This window comes from Saimiri boliviensis, chromosome X (genome assembly GCF_048565385.1).
Source record: "Saimiri boliviensis isolate mSaiBol1 chromosome X, mSaiBol1.pri, whole genome shotgun sequence".
Classification (NCBI taxonomy): domain Eukaryota; kingdom Metazoa; phylum Chordata; class Mammalia; order Primates; family Cebidae; genus Saimiri; species Saimiri boliviensis.
The window spans coordinates 6302936-6319380 of record NC_133470.1 but is presented as its reverse complement, the minus strand read 5'-3'; the positions used below and the strand labels follow the sequence as shown (position 1 = coordinate 6319380).

The following is a 16445-nucleotide window of genomic DNA, read 5'->3' as shown; positions in this document are numbered from 1 at the left end:
AGAGGAGCTCAGTTGTAACCCTTATCACCAACAATCCCAATTTCTGGGTGACTGAGGAGCATACAGAAAAGGCCATGAATAAAGGTCATCAGGCAAATAACCCAGTCTCCTCTCTTCCTTCACCCTGCACAGAGGTGACCCACACCTTCCTGATTTCACGCAACTGCCCTTGAGCTCTGTCCTCTGGTCGCAGCTGTCATAGGACAAAGCCGGCAACAATCCCTTCCAATCCAGAGGTATAAATAACTGATAAGGTTTAATGTATTACTTCCCCCAGGGCTACTGGCACTTTAACTGGGACAAGACTTCATATCAAGTAAATGACTCTCTAATTGTGAAATACCAGGCTTCTCTAAGCAAGGTGAGATGAGAATAGGATGGAAATGAAGAAGGGCTAAGGAGAGGTGAAAGTCCAAGTCACACCTCAGGTGGTACGTGCCTTCAAGCACTCAGAACTACATGCTAGTTCTGCAGAGGACAGGAGAGCAAGTATCTTAGGCTCTGCTAGACATATAGTACCTGTTGCAATGGTGGCAACACCTCTTGTGGTAAAAAAGCAACCACAGAAAATATGTCCATGAATGGGCATGGCAGAGCTCCAGTAAAACTTTATCTGTATATCACATCATTTCCATGTATCAACAACGTACTGCTTTTTTTTTTTTTTTTTTTTTTTTTTTTTTGGAGACAGGATCTGGCTCTGTTGTCCAGGCTGGAGTGCAGTGGCACAAACATGGCTCACTGCAGCCTCGAATTCCTGGGCTCAAGCAATCCTCCCGCGTAGTTGGGACTACAGGAACACTGCCACCATGCCTGGCTAATTTTATTTTATTTGTAGAGACAAGGTCTTGCTATATTGCCTAGGCTGGTCTTGAATTCCTTGGGCTCAAGTGATCCTCCCACTTCAGCCTCCCAAAGTGTTGGGATTACAGGCATAAGCCACTACTCCCTGCCTCCTTTTTTACTCTTTAAACATGTAAAACTATCTTCAGCTCGTGACTTCTACCCACAGGACCATGCACTCACAGACTCCCCAGAGCGCTGTACTGCAGAATCTTGACTGAATGGTGCTATGAATTATTGGGGAAATGCTTCTGGCATTTGGAGAAACACGAGGGTACCCTGAAAAGCACATGTATTTAAAATCACACTGGCCCACCTGCCACCATTCAGTTCTATTTGCAGTTCAGAGTTTGGGGACCTGGCACTTGTCATAGCCCTGGCCTCAGTTTCCCAACTTGTAAAATGGGAAGAGTCTTTCTAGTGATGTAGATTTGCTACGCTGGCTCAAATGCATCTAGAGCACTGCCCTGCAGAAGGCAGATTCCTGAAAAAGGTCCCTGCTATAATACTTATTCTTTCTGTCTTTATCTTCCCTTGAGGCTGGGTTACATTCCTGCCCAAGCCTCAGAGGTCAGGGTTTGGCGCCTGTTTAAGGATCTGAGCACAACACTGAGAACGCACAGGTGTATAGGAAGGAATCCACAGTCAAAGAGCAGAGGGTCAAAGGCAGGGCAGGCCACTCAGGTTTCCTCAAAGAACACACAAAGACATTGGCCTTTCCCTCTTGGCAGGTCCAGCTCTCAAATGTGCAAGAAACTGATTCCTGCAGGCTCTTCCTCTTGCCTTGTCTCTGGTCCTATCTGACTATCTCTGCTCTGTCATTACCCACCTTGGGTGGTTCCTTCCTACCACATTTCTTCTGCTCTCCCAGAAACTGCATGGTACTCAGTTTATAATGAAGATGTTTTACAGTCCCTACCTTGGGCTGTAACAAAATAGCAAGACAGACGTTTAGATAACATGTCTCAGGACTCAAAACCCTGATGGTTTTTAACATGATGTGCAATTTCAGTAATTCCTTTCTTATTTGAACTAAGTACCAGGCCAATTCTACAAAGCTCATGGCAAAATTGCTGAATACCAGGAAATAGGAAATGACCTCCTCAATGTCATAAGCTTTTTTAAAAAGACACATTTCACCAGAAGTATGCTTTCCATTTTGCTACATCATGCTTTATGAAGGGGACAGTCATTCCAATGACTTAAAACTATGGACTTCCAATAATTTCCAAGCAAGAAAGAGTCACTGGAGGGCCACACAAAGATTGGTTACCCGGCTGCATCAAGTGTGTCGTCAGTTTCCCTTGCATTCTCCCTAAATGCTCCGAAATCATCTATGTCAGTTTCATCAGCGAAGATAAAGAGGACTTGAGGTACCAAATATTTCCCCAACCCTGAATGGTGAGATGGATACTTGAGGAGCTGATGCTTGGCCCGTGTGCCTGTGGCTCTCTCTTTATCTCTACCCAGGCTGGCCCTTGAGAAAGGCTGTATTTTCGCTTATCTTCCCTCCAGTATGTGTACTGTCTTCCGAAGGGATGGAGCACATTCAGCTTAGTGACTTATCTCTTGCTTTCTCTCTTTTGTTTTATTTTGGAGAAGGAAGTGGGCAAAGGAGGCGAGGGAGAGAACAGAGAAAAATATAAAAGAGATGACACTATCCGCTTCCACTGATATCAACCACAGTTTAGCTGCTTGTTATGGACCCTTGGTTCCTAACTGTGGCAATGTGGAGATAACAGGCAGGGACACATTTTCTGGAACCAGTCAATCTGAAACTGCTATCTCCACAATGACACTGACACTATGTTCGTGCACATGAACCAGCTGTGACCACACTCGAGTACAGGAGGTATTTTGAGGACATGTACAAAAACAGTGGTCCCGAACCCTTTTTTGAAAGGTTTATTGAGATATATATCACATGCCATAGAATTCACCCATTTCAAGTATAACTCAACAGCTTTTAGTACCTGCAGAGTTCTGCAGCCACCATCAGCACAATCAATTTCAAGAATTACCATTAACCCTGTACCCTTTAGCAGTGACAACCTCTTACCTGCCTAAAACCCCAGTCCTAGGCAACCATTCTACTACTTTCTGTCTCCACAGATAGATCAAGCCCTTTTCCATTTAGCCCAAAAGCCTCTATAAATGTTGGACAGGCTGCTTGGCACTGATGATGCTCACAAATAAATTCCCGGTCTTATCATATCTCCCTTGTGCAAGGCAGCAAACGAGCCTGGCTTCGGTTTCTACAAATCACACAGGCTTCTGCGATTTCACTCCATGCCTCACTCACAAGAAGAGCTTCTCAATCCCCTAACCAAAGGCAACTGCGTTGAATTCTTGACCAGCACGTGTCCAGATTCCTGGACGGGAATGTTCGATAATGCGGCTCCACTGCTGAGGTCAAGGGCTGCCACCTCTTCCTCCACACTCAGAGTTACAGAACTCTGGGGTATTCACCGTTTCCAATCTCATCACCTTAATAGTGAGAGGTGGGAAAGGAAAATCATTCTGCCACATCCTGTGCTGATAATGTCGGGTTCCCGTCTATCATGAATTTACATTTTGATTATCCTAGTAAGGTGACTAACTGGCAGATCAGAAGGAGGAATTCCAAAGGGAGGTCTATATGGAGTTAATTAATATAAAACACAAGATGATCATGACTTGAAGGAGAAAAGCTGTTTTATCAGTTTACAAAATAAGAACTATAGGAATTTAGAAAGTGGACCCAAGGCAGAGGATTTCAGGTTGCAGTAAGTAGGCGTTGTTTCCCCCTCTCCATCAGTCTACCTGGAGCTCAAAAGGGAAATGATTTGTCTTATTTCAGCATCAGAAACAAAAGCAGCACGCTCCATATACGCATGAGCAGTACACACATATCATTTAAACTCCCGATAACATCTGGCTTCCTGGGGGCCGTCACCAATGCTCCCACACATTGGCCTCCAAGAAAGTCAAGGAGCTCCTTGCCAGGTTGTTGTTAGCCCTGGCTCACTATGAGCTCTTCTGCTCAGTCTTCTGTCTCATTATAAACACTTCTGCTCAATTTATGTTCTGTTGACATTTGGAAATATATTACTGACTCTCATCTTTAACATGTAATTCACAAATCAGTACATGCGAAAACAGTGAAATCCAAGTAAGGGCTCCAAGGCTAGGTAACTGTGTTGCACCAACGTGGATTTCCTGGGCTTTCCTGCTCTATGGTCCTGTGAGATGCCACCAGCCTTGGGGAAAGCCGGTAAAGGGCACACTACCGGGATCTAACAGCACCATGTTTGCAATGCAGTGTGAGTCTGTAATTAATCAAAAGAAATCATTTAAAATAAAATAAAATGTTAAAAATCTAACACAGTCTCTATAACTGGGGAATCCTCCTGGGGCTTTGGAGAATAAAACATGGCAAACCCAACAAACACACATGAACCCTAGAAAGGTCTTCCTTTCTATAGGTCAATAAAAACTAATTGCAACGAACACAGACAATGAACCAGGAAAAACCTCTCTTTAACTAGCAAGAAAATAAAGGTCTTCTACTGGATTGAAACTCAATCTCCTGCATATTAAAAAACCGTCAGTGTTATGTGGGGTTTTCTGGTTTTGGGTTTGAGAAGAACTTGTTGTTGCTTTCTTACCTGGCCTCTGGTCTTCCTACACACAGTAAGCAAGTGAACCACAGGGTAGCCTAACTTCAACACTACTGGCGCTCCAGGGCCAGGTAACCCTGTATATGGGGGCTGCTCTGTGCACTATAGGATGCTTAGCAGCATCTTTGGTGATAGAGTTTGGATGTCTGCCCTTTCCAAATCTCACACTGAAGTATAATGGAGTAATCCTCACTGCTGGAGGTGGGCCTAGTGGGAGGTGTTTGGTTCATGGAGGAACCATGGCTTGTTGCCTACCCTCTGGTACTGAGTGAGTTCCCTCAGTTCATGCAAGAGCTGGTTAACAGCCTAGCCTTCCCTCTGTCTCTTGCTCCCTCTTTTGCCATATGACACACCTGCTCTCCCTTTCCCTTCCACCACGAACAAAAGTTGCAAGGCCTCCCAAGAAACCAAGGAGATGTCAGCACCATGCTTGAACAGCCTATAGAACTGTGTGCCAAATAAACCTCTTTTCTTAAAAATTACCCAGTCTCAGGTATTCCTTTAGAGCAACAGAAAACTGATTAATACACCTGGCTTCTATTCATTGCATGCCAGTAACACCCCCTCCCCAAGTTGTGACAACCCAAAATGTCTCCAGACTTTGCCAAATGTCCCCTAGGTGCAGATCACACCCAGCTGAGAAACACTAGTCCAGGGAACAAACATCTGTTGAATCAAACTGGCAAAAAGAACAAGAGTCGCATTCTTCCATGTGGATTACAAATGGACAAATTCAGTGAATCCTCCCAAGGATTTGATAAGCAGGTGCTCTTAGGACGTGCAAAGAGGTAACTATGGCAGAAAGAGGTTAACTTGCCCCAGTCAGGAAGCAGATTCCTCCAAACCTTCTGCACCCACCAATGGAGTGCACCATCAGGCCACCTCATGAGGGGAGTTTCTGTTTGACTATACTTGTCGGTGGAGTCTAAGTTCAGTGAAAACTCAAGCAAAAGCCTGGGTTAGTTTAATATGACTTGCCACCTTGTCCAGTATAACAAAACCCAAAGTGTTGACTCCTTTTAACTTAAAATAAAAAAGCAGAGAGGTCATCATAGGAATTAATAAGGGGTCTTCCTGCACATGTAGCATGTTTTGTTTGTTTCTTCAACTGTGCTGAGACTCTGGAGACCTCCTCCAAGCACCTTCATCTGTATTCAAAATGCACAGTTCCAAGGCTCTGTTCTTGGAATAAGCAGAGCAAAGGAGCCACACAAGGTCCGGGAAACACATTAACAGGCACCCCGTTGTTGTAGGCTCAAGGAAAAAGTGAAGACCATGCTGGTTTTTCAAATAAAGAGGGGTAGGAAGCAGTCTAGTTGCTTGAACAGAAACTCCAACCTGACACAGAACTCAATCTTTCCCTGAAAGACTCACGGGAGAGGCACCAGGTGTCTGTGTTTCAAAAGACTTACACTGGCTGGGCATGTAATCCCAGCACTTTGGGAGGCTGAGATGGGAGGATCACCTGAGGTCAGGAGTTTGAGATCAGCCTGGCCAACATGGTGAAACCCCATCTCTACTAAAAATACAAAAATTAGCTGGGCGTGGTGGCGCATGTCTTTAGTCCCACCTAATAGGGAGGCTGAGACAGGAGAATCACTTTAACCCGGGAGGCAAAGGTTGCAGTGAGCCAAGATAGCACCAATGCACTCCAGCATGGGCGACAGAGCGAGACTCCATTTCAAAAAAAAAGACTTACATGGAGAAAGCCTGAAATTCCACAGGAACAATTAGCAAAAGGAACCCTGAAATAACAAATATGATGATGTCCAAACACATTAGCAACCAAGTAGTTAAACTCAGGGGGTGCTATGTGTCATAAACTTGAAAGTTACATTGGTCATGAATAACACAAATGTAAGTGCTACCACAGACAGCTGGTGGCCATTTCAAACTTTCTCTTCATATCTATGATGAGTTCATGGATACCCAAAACAGTGTGCTTCCATTTAGAAAAAGGAACCCCCTTGGCGTACATCAATGATTTCACTGTCGTCAAGATAAATGCTAAGGCCAGGCATGGTGGCTCATGTCTGAATCCCAACACTTTGGGAGGCTAGGGCAGAAGAATCATTTGAGACCAGTTCAAGACAAGCCTGGGCAACATAGGGAGACCCCATCTCTACAAAAAATAAAAAAAACTAGCCAGGCATGGTGGCATTTGTCTGTAATCCTAACTACTTGGGAGGCTGAGGTGGGAGAATCACTTGAGCCCCAGAGATCGAGGCTGCAGTGACCTGAGATCACGCCACTGCACACCAGCTCAGGCAACAGAGCAAGACCCTGTCTTCAAAAAAAAAAAAAAAAAAAGACAAATGTTAAGAAGTAGACAACCTGCCCTCATTTTCTTCCCAAATGTCTATTTCATCTCAAAAGCATCCATCAGTTTTGGCCTTTCAAATACTCTTCATTATCAAACTTGGACCACAACTTTAATTGCCAATGTCATTTCCAAAGTATGGTGTTGCAAACAATTTCTCTACAGAATTCACTGAGAATTGAGAAGTACCAACTGTAATTGTGAGCTAGAAAATGATTAAAATATGTACAGGTAAGTCTCTAATCCATCCTGAGTTAATTTTTGTATAAGGTGTAAGGATGGGGTCCAGTTTCAGTTTTCAGCATATGGCTAGCCAGTCTTCCAGCACCATTTACTGAATAGGAGTTCCTTTCCCCATTGCTTGTTTTGGGCAGATTTGCCAAAGAGCAGATGGTTGTAAATGTGTAGTGTTATTTATGAGGTCTCTGTTCTGCTCCACTGATCTATATGTTTGTTTTGGTACCATACCACGCTGTTTTGGTTACCGTAACCTTGTAGTATAGTTTGAAGTCAGGTAGCGTGATGCCTCCAGCTTTCTTCTTTTTGCTTGGGATTGTCTTGGCTATGCAGGGACTTCTTTGATTCCATATGAAATTTAAAATCGTTTTTTCTCGTTCTGTGAAGAGTATCAATGGTAGTCTGACGGGGACAGCATTGAATCTATAAATTACTTTGGGCAATATGACCCTTTTCATGATATTGATTCTTCCTAGCCATGAGGATAACATGTTTTTCCATTTGTTTGTGTCTTCTCTTATTTCCTTGAGCAATGGTTGGTAGTTCTCCTTGAAGAGGTCCTTCACATCCCTTGCTAGCTGTATTCCTAGGTATTTTATTCTCCTTGTAGCTATTGTGAATAGGAGTTCACTCATGATTTGGCTCTCTGCTTGCCTATTGCTGGTTTAAAGGAATGGTTGTGATTTTTGCATATTAATTTTGTATCCTGAGACTTTGCTGAAGTTGCTTATCAGTTCAAGAGGTTTTTGGGCTGAGGTGATGGGGTTTTCTAAATATAAAATCACATTGTCTGCAGATAGAGACAACTTGACTTCTTCTCTTCCTATTTGAACACCCTTTATTTCTTTCTCTCGCCTGATTGCCCTGGCCAGAACATCCAATACTATGTTGAATAGGAGTGGTGAGAGAGGGCATCCTTGTCTTGTAGCAGTTTTCAAAGAGAATGCTTCCAGCTTTTGCCCATTCAGTATGATACTGGCTGTGTCTCTTCTCGATTTTGGTACTGGGGTGATGCTGGTTTTATAACATAAGTTAGGGAAGAGTCCCTCCTTTTCAAATGTTTGGAATCGTTTCTGGAGGAATGGTGCCCACTCCTCTTTGTATTTCTGGTAGAATTCAGCTGTGAATCCATTTGGTCCTGGGCTTTCTTTGGTTGGTAGGCTATTAATTACTGCCTCAATTTCAGAGCTTGTTATTGGTCTATTCAGGGATTCAACTTCTTCCTGGTTTAGTCTTGGTAGTGTGTATACATGCAAGAATTTATTCATTTCTTCTAGATTTTCTAGTCTATTTGCATAGAGGTTTTTATAGTATTCCCTGATGGTAGTTTGTATTTCTGTGGGGTCAGTGGTGACATTCACTTTATCATTTCTTATTGTGTCTATTTGATTCTTCTCTCTTCTTCTTCTTTATTTGTCTAGCTAGTGGTTTATCTATTTTGTTAATTGTTTCAAAAAACCAGCTCCTGGATTCATTGATTTTTTGGACGGTTTTTCGTGTCTCTATCTCCTTCAGTTCTTCTCTGATCTTAGTTATTTCTTATCTTCTAATAGCTTTTGGATTCGTTTGCTCTTGCCTCTCTCGCTCTTTTAATGATGTTAGGGTGTTGATTTGAGATCTTTCTAGCTTTCTGATGTCGGCATTTAGTGCTATAAATTTTCCTCTTAACACTGCTTTAGCTGTGTCCTAGAGATTCTTGTACGTTGTCTCTTTGTTCTCACTGGTTTCAAAGACCTACTTGATTTCTGCCTTAATTTCATTATTCACCCAGTAGTCATTCAGGAGCAGGCTGTTCAATTTTCATGAAATTATGTGGTTTTGAGTGAGTGTCTTAATCCTGAGTTCTAATGTGATTACACTGTGGTCTGAGAGAATGTTTGTCATTATTTCAGTTCTTTTGCATTTGCTGAGGAGTGTTTTACTTCCAATTGTGTGGCTAATTAGAATCAGTGTCATGTGGCACTGAGAAGAATATATATTCTGTTAAGGTAGAGAGTTCTGTAGATGTCTACTAGGTCCACTCGATCCAGAGGTGAGTTCAAGTCCTGAATATCCTTGTTAATTTTCTGTCTTATTGTTTTGTCTAATACTGATAGTTGGGTGTTAAAGTCTCCCACTATAATTGTGTGGGAGGTTAAGTATCTGCAGGTCTCTAAGAACTTGTTTTATGAATCTGGGTGCTCCTATATTGGGTGCATATATACTTAGAACAGTTAGTTCTTCTTGTTGAGTTGTTCCCTTTACCATTATGTAATACCCTTCTTTGTTTTTTATTTTTGTTGGTTTAAAGTCTGTTTTGTCAGAGACTAGGGTTGCAACCCTTGCATTTTTTTGCTTTCCATTTGCTTGGTAAATTTTCCTCCATTCCTTTATTTTAAGCCTGTGTGTGTCTTTGCACATAAGATGGGTCTCCTGAATACAGCACACCGATGGTCTTGACTCCATCTCCAATTTGTCAGTCTGTTTCTTTTAATTGGGGCATTTAGCCCATTTACATTTAAGGTTTGTATTGTTATGTGTGAATTTGATTCTGCCATCATGATGCTAGCTGGTTATTTTGCACACTAGTTGATGCAGTTTTTTCATAGTGTCATTGGTCTTTATATTTTGGTGTGTTTTTGCAGTGGCTGATACTAGTTTTTCCTTACCGTATTTAGTGCTTCTTTCAGGAGATATTGCAGGGCAGGTCTGGTGGTATCAAAATCACTCAGCATTTGCTTGTCTGGAAAGGATTTTATTTCTCCTTCACTTATGAAGCTTAGTTTGGTTGGTAGGCTATTAATTACTGCCTCAATTTCAAAGCTTATTATCATTTGTAGCAATCAAACATTGTGATCATTTGGAGGAGAAGAGGCACTCTGGTCTTTTGGGTTTTCAGCATTTTTTCATTGATTCTTTCTCGTCTTCATGAGTTTGTCTAGTTTCAGTCTTTGAGGCTACTAACCCTTGGATGGGGTTTTTGTAGGGACATTTTTGCTATTTTTGATGTTGATGCTGTTATCACTTTTTGATTTTTCTCTCAATAGTCAGGTCCTTCTTCTGTAGGGTCTGCTGCAGATTGCTGGGGGTTCCCTTCAGGCCTTATTCATCTGATTTGCTCCTGTGCCTGGAGGTGTCATTCAAGGAGGCTGGAGAGCAGCAAAGATTGGTGCCTGCTCCTTCTGCGACCTCTGACCTCGAGGGGCAACAACCTGATGCCAGTAGGATCACTTCTGTATAGGGTATCTGACAAGCCTTGTTGGAGTGTCTCACACAGTTGGGTGGCATGGGGAGCAGGACCCATTTAATGGAGTACTCTGTCCCTTGGTGGAGAGTCTGGGCTGCCTGGATTCCTTGGAACTACCAGGAGGAAAAGCTAAGTCTGCTGGTCTGCAGAGACTGTGGCCACCCCTCCCCCTACGGGCTCAGGCCCAGGGAGATCCAAATTATGCCCCTGAGCCTCTGGTTAGAGCTACTGGAGATCCTGCAGCGGAGCCCCCCTCTCCCTACTAAGGAAGGATGGGTTGGAGTTGGACCTGAAGAGGCACTCTGGCCGCAGACTGCCAGAGCTGGTGTGTCGGGCTGTGGAGACAAGACATAGGACCAAGCTGTCCAGCCTCCCTGGCTCTAGCAGGGGAAAAGCGTAGCCTGGAGCTACAGAAACGGGTGCTGCCCTTCCCCCGCCCAGGGAGCTTAGCACATTAGGCAGTTGGGAGTCCCAGTGCTGGCTGCTGCCCCTCCCCAGGACCTTAAAGGGCTTAGACAGCGGGCAGCTGCAGGAGGTGCTGGTCACCCCTCCTCCCAAGAGTTCAGTAAGCTTAAGCAGATACCAGCTGACAGGCTGTAAGAATCTGTGTGTTCCGGGGTTGGGACGCAAGGCCCTGGTGGCATGGGTTAACAAGTGGGATCTTCCAATCTGTGGGTTGCATGGTTCCGTGGAAAAGCAGAGTTTCCCTGGCTGGGTAGCGTGTTCACTCACCACCTCCCTTGGATGGGGTGAGGGGGTTCCCCTTCCCCGTGTGGCTCTCGGGTGGGCCGCCACACCACACTGTACTTCCATCACTTCAAGGGGCACGCCAGCCTTCTAGTCAATTTTGATGAGAGAAGCTGGATACCTTGGTTGCTGGTGAAGGATTCACACATGTTTATTACAGTTTTTTCTGATGGGAGCCTCTAAACACTGCAGCTTCTTGCTGGCCATCTTGGTCCCACCCTCCGTAAAATGTTTTCAGATTCACTGATTTGAATTCTGGAGGCTTGGAAATCCAAGATCAATTAGCCTATACATGATGATGACTTTCATGAATTCGGCAGGCTAAGACGTTCACGATTAAGGCACAAGCAGGACTGATTATTTGGTGAGGGATATTCTCTGATTCCTTCCAACATGTCACCTTGTTGTTGTATCATCCGGAGGGGAAAGGGGAGGAACACTGTGTCTTCACATAGCAGAAAGTGGAAGGGCAAGAGACTAGAAATCTTAATTCTTTCAAAACAGCTTTAGAAAGGCTTTGAACAGTAGAGATGAAAGAAATAAAAATGGTCCCTGCCCTCTAGGAACTTACTATGTGTTTGCATCCAGTAGGCAATTGGAGAGAGTAGTCTATTACGGACATGGGTTTGGAGCGAGACATAAATGAAATGTGAACCCCAGCTCTGCTCCTTGCCAGCTGGTAAGTACCCTGTGTTTCTGGAAGAGAGGTTCTAAATGTATGGAAAGAAAGATGAGAAGCTCAGCAGAGCTGAGCACTCAAGACAAGCATCATAAGCAAAGCTGGGTGGGAGGTACAGGAACACCAGCTGCCTGCACCCACATTGGGCAGAGAAGATGAGATGGACACATAATGGGTGGGCCCATGATGGACAGCTTAAACTAGAGGAGGCAACTGACTGAGCAGCCAGTAAGGAAGCAGGGCTGGTCTTGAGCAAGAGAAGTGTGTAAGTGTGAAGGAGACACACCCCTATCTATCAATTTTCTAGTAGCCACAATAAAATGTCAAAGAAAAACAGGTGAAGTTACATTTAATAATACATCCTATTTTACTCCAAGTATTCAAGTGATCATTTCAACATGTAAACTGTATTACATTATCAATAAGATATCTTGCATTCTTTCTTTTTGCACTAAGTTTTTGAAACCCAGTGTGTATTTTATACTTCTACAAGGCATCTCAATCCAGATATAGAAATATATCTGGCCATATTTCAAGCACTCCACAGCCACACGTGGCCCATGGCTACCATACTGGACATTGCAAAGCTGTAAGGCAGCAAAATTATCAAAGGAACTCCAACGGGAAGCTGTAGGCTATGGGAGAAGGAGCAGAGAGCAGAGAGGAGAAAATCTCACAGGAAAGAATTTCCAACAAGAGGGCAAGAGGAGGGAAGCAGTTTGCTGTACCTTTCACGGTGGGCCTGGTGCTCTGCGAGGCATCTGATATGGTTTCCTTCCACACTCACGGAAATCTGGAAGATGAGCAAAATAGCAGCAGTGTCACATACCTGACAATAGCATAATACTGCGTCAATAATAAAGTCAGTATGATCCCATTTTGTTGTGCTAAAAACAATGCATGATGAGGTTAGCACACCTACAGGTGGCAAGACTCTGCCCAGGGCATTCCAAAGCTCAAGGTCCCTTCCTTGACACTAGGGGGATCCCAGAGTCCACTATCACAGTGGTCTTTGGCATTAGCTACCTGAACTGCAACAGTGGAGAAGGCAGCCCCCAGGGGTCCTCACGGGTCACCACGGTCCAAGGAGCAAGAGAAGCACAGCTTTGCCATCTCACTGAGGCCCAAACTCAGTCATCAAGCTGTCTGAGTCCCTCACCACAGCCCAGTGCCACAAGGTGCTGAGCTCATCCATGTTCACAGTAACTCTTCTTGTTATGATGATGGATGCCAACAATAGTATCTTTTGCACACTCACTCTGAGTGACATGGAAATGGAGGACTTTGCATGTATTGCCTGTCAAACTCCAAAGTCAATTGAGACAGATGTTACTATGCCTACTCTGCAGATGAGGAAACCAGGACACTGAGAACTCAAAAGTTGCTCTTGGTCACACCACTAGGATGGGTGGGGACTGAAACCCAGGTCAGTCTGACTGCAAAGTCCTTGTACTTGACCCTTATACTATGAGGTCTCTTCTCATGACCCCATTAAAGAGTCCTGTGTACTGTCCAGCTAAACCGTCCTACATGGCAAGGAGAAAATGAAAGGGGATTTGGGCATCTAGAGCTTCCCACAAACCTGCAGAGTTTCTGGATGTTGGCCCTACTGACAGTTGAGGCCGGACGGTCTTGGTGTTGTGGGGCCGTCCTGTGCACTGTGGGATGTTCGGCAGCATCGCTGTTCTCCATCCATTAGATGACAGTAGCACCCCTTAACCCAGGTGTGACAACCAGAACTGTCTCCAGACATTGCTGAGTGTCCCCTCGGGGACAAAAATTATCTTCCTGGTTGAAAAGCAAAGCACACACATCCCCTACCTTTCCCAGCAGACGTTAGGATGGGTGTGTGCGTGCCCTGGGCACAGGGCCCTGCCACACTCAGTGTCTCAGCTCCCTTACAGCACTTGAAAGATTCTCAATTACTACACTGCAGTTGCTGCAAGAGCCCCAGGAAAGGCACCCCACTATGAGGTGGGCACAGGTTCTGTTTGGAGAACAGCTTTTTTTTTTCCTTTGAGACGGAGTTTGGCTCTTGTTGCCCAGGCTGGAGTGCAATGGCGCGATCTCGGCTCACTGCAACTCTGCCTCCTGGGTTCAAGCAATTCTCCCGCCTCAGCTTCCCAAGTAGCTGGCACCCGCCACCACACCTAGCTAATTTTCTGTATTTTTAATAGAGACGGGTTTCAACATGTTGGCCAGGCTGCTCTCAAACTCCTGACCTCAGGTGATCTGCCTGCCTCAGCCTCCCAAAGCACTGGAATTACAGGCATGAGCCACCTTGCTCAGCCACTTTTTTTTTTTTTTTTTTTTTTTTTTTTGAGACAGGGCCTTGCTTTGCTGTCCAGGTTGTAGTGCAGTCGCACCATCATGGCTCACTGCAGCCTCCAACTCCTGAGCTCAAGTGATCTTCCTGCTTCAGCTTCCCATGTTGCTGGGACCACAGGCGTACACCACCATGCCCGGCTAATTTTTTAAAAAGATGGGGTCTTGTTATGTTGCCCATGCTAATCTCGAACTCCTGGGCTCAAGCAATCCTCCTGTCTCAACCTCCCAAAGCACTGGGATCACAGGTGTGAACCACCGCACCCAGCCAAGAGCAGTTCGGTTTTTTGTTGTTGTTGTTGTTGTTGTTTTTCTTTTTTGAAACAGGGTTTTGCTCTTGTTGCCCAGGCTGGAGTGCAATGGCGCAATCTCGGCTCACTGCAACCTCCGCCTCCTTGGGGTTCAAGCAAGATTCTTCTGCCTCAGCCTCCCAAATAGCTGGGATTACAGGCACCCGCCACCACGCCTGGCTAATTTTTATATTTTTAGTAGAGACAGGGTTTCACCATGTCAGCCAGGCTGGTCTCAAACTACTGACCTTAGGTGATCCACCGGCCTAAAGCTTCCAAGTGCTGGGATTACAGGCATGAGCCATTTCGCCCGGCCAGAGCAGTGCCTAAGAATTCTGACATCAGACAGCCGTGACTCAAGATGAGAATGCAGTCTTTGTGGGAGCAACGTTTGTCCCTTTATGAGATGATCTTGGCCAGCTCGTGGGTGAAACAGGATGTGAACATTTTAACTGGATGGCCACCTTGACCAGCAATGATAGTTCTGTTCTTCTCTCAGCCTCACAAATGTCAGCATTTTTTATTCACGCTTTCCCCTTTCACCTCCAACCTATCCCTATATGGCTGCCCACTGGTACAATGATGAGTAACTGCCATTACCAGAGACAGCACTCTCTTTCATCTTTTGATTGTCCTTCCTCTCCTTGTAACGACTAGCAGATGACGTCCTCAGATTGCATCAAGGAACTGCTGATCACTAGCGTGTATGTGACTCTGCAATGGACAGGAGTGGTGACAAACATCTCAATTTATGACCCTCTTTCAGCAGTTCTGGAAAGGGTGCTGATCAAACTGGCATAGTCTGGCCACAAGGCAGTCAGGACACCCGACCGTGAGAAAGGGCAGTGGGAACCACGGAACATGCAAGAAGGCTCTACTGCACCATGCTAATGTAGGCGACCAGGGTTGTCCACCATTCAGCCACAGCCTGTCACATGTGAGCAGCTCTGCAGGGGCTACTCCTCAACAAAGCCCCTGCGCTGCTCTCTGCACCAAGGGAGCCAAGGAGGCAGAGCCCGCTGGAGGAGAGACATTCCAGAACCCCCACCCAAGCCCAACATCCCAAGCAAGGGGGGCATCTCCCCAGGCAGAGCAGCCTGATAGATGTGGAACACAGCAAAGCCACCTCTATCTCATCATTAATTTCCCAACTGCCTCAGGCTCAGATCTCAGCACTGTGGAACCCGAAGAGGAAACCCAGCTTGCAAACAGCACGCAAACCCTAACTGCAAATCAGGTCCCTCTTCCATGTCCCCTATGGCACTAGAGTCAGGGAGGGGGGCATGTGATTCCCCCACAGGCTTGCTCCAGGACAGTGAACTCAGGGGGCAGCCAGGCTCCTGCAGTCTCTGCAGATGTGTCAGACACTCGCAAAGAAAGCGAGGGTTGGACTGGCACCCACTGTGGCCCCCAGCGCTCCTGAACACACTGCTAGGAGCCCTGCCAAGCTCAGCCCTCCAGGGCTCAGCCACAGAGCTGCCAGGCCTTTGCTCAGGGCTGCAGGCTGCACAGCCATCATTTCCTTGATCAAGAAGCTATCAGGGAAATCAGGTTCCTGACTCCTGTTCTCCAGGGCCTATAGGTTTCCAGCCTTATTCGTTCACGACAGGCTTAAAGGTGGGCCTAAAAATCCTGTTTCCAGCTTGAATTCAATGCATGCTGCTCACCGTCACTCTGACTCATTTCAACAGCCATCTAAAAACACAGGACACTGTCCTCTTTCTTCTTTGCCTTACACAATGAGTAATGGAACAGCTTAAATGAGGAACTATCTTTGTTCTCATAACACACTGATTATGCCAATGACCTTTACTGATAAAACTATGTGTAGGTGTCCATGTTACTGAAACGACCCAGAGAGAGAACAGAAATCAAATCATTATTTGAACAAGACAAAAAAAGAAAAATTAATCTTTATCAAGTTTTAAAAGCACATCAGCTGGGAAGGAAGAGCAGGAAAGGGAAAACAGGCCGAGCACAGTGGCTCATGCACACTGGTAATCCCAGCACTCTGGGAGGCTGGATCAGGAGGATCACTTGAGCCCAGGAGTTCCAGACCAGCCTGGGCAACTTACTGAGACCCCACCCTGAAGGAAAGAAAGGGAAGAAAGAGAGAAGG

The 16445-nt window shown here is 45.3% G+C and overlaps 1 protein-coding gene across 3 annotated transcripts in view; it reads right to left on the bottom strand.

Moving 5' to 3' along the window:
* TBL1X (transducin beta like 1 X-linked) overlaps nucleotides 1–16445 on the bottom strand; it is a 247138-nt gene that overhangs the window by 193996 nt on the left and 36697 nt on the right. For all 3 annotated transcript variants that reach the window (XM_074391739.1, XM_010336237.3, XM_010336240.3), the window contains exon 2: nucleotides 12440–12504. The gene's annotated coding sequence lies outside the window, so the exon portion shown is untranslated. The remainder of the gene's footprint in view (nucleotides 1–12439; nucleotides 12505–16445) is intronic.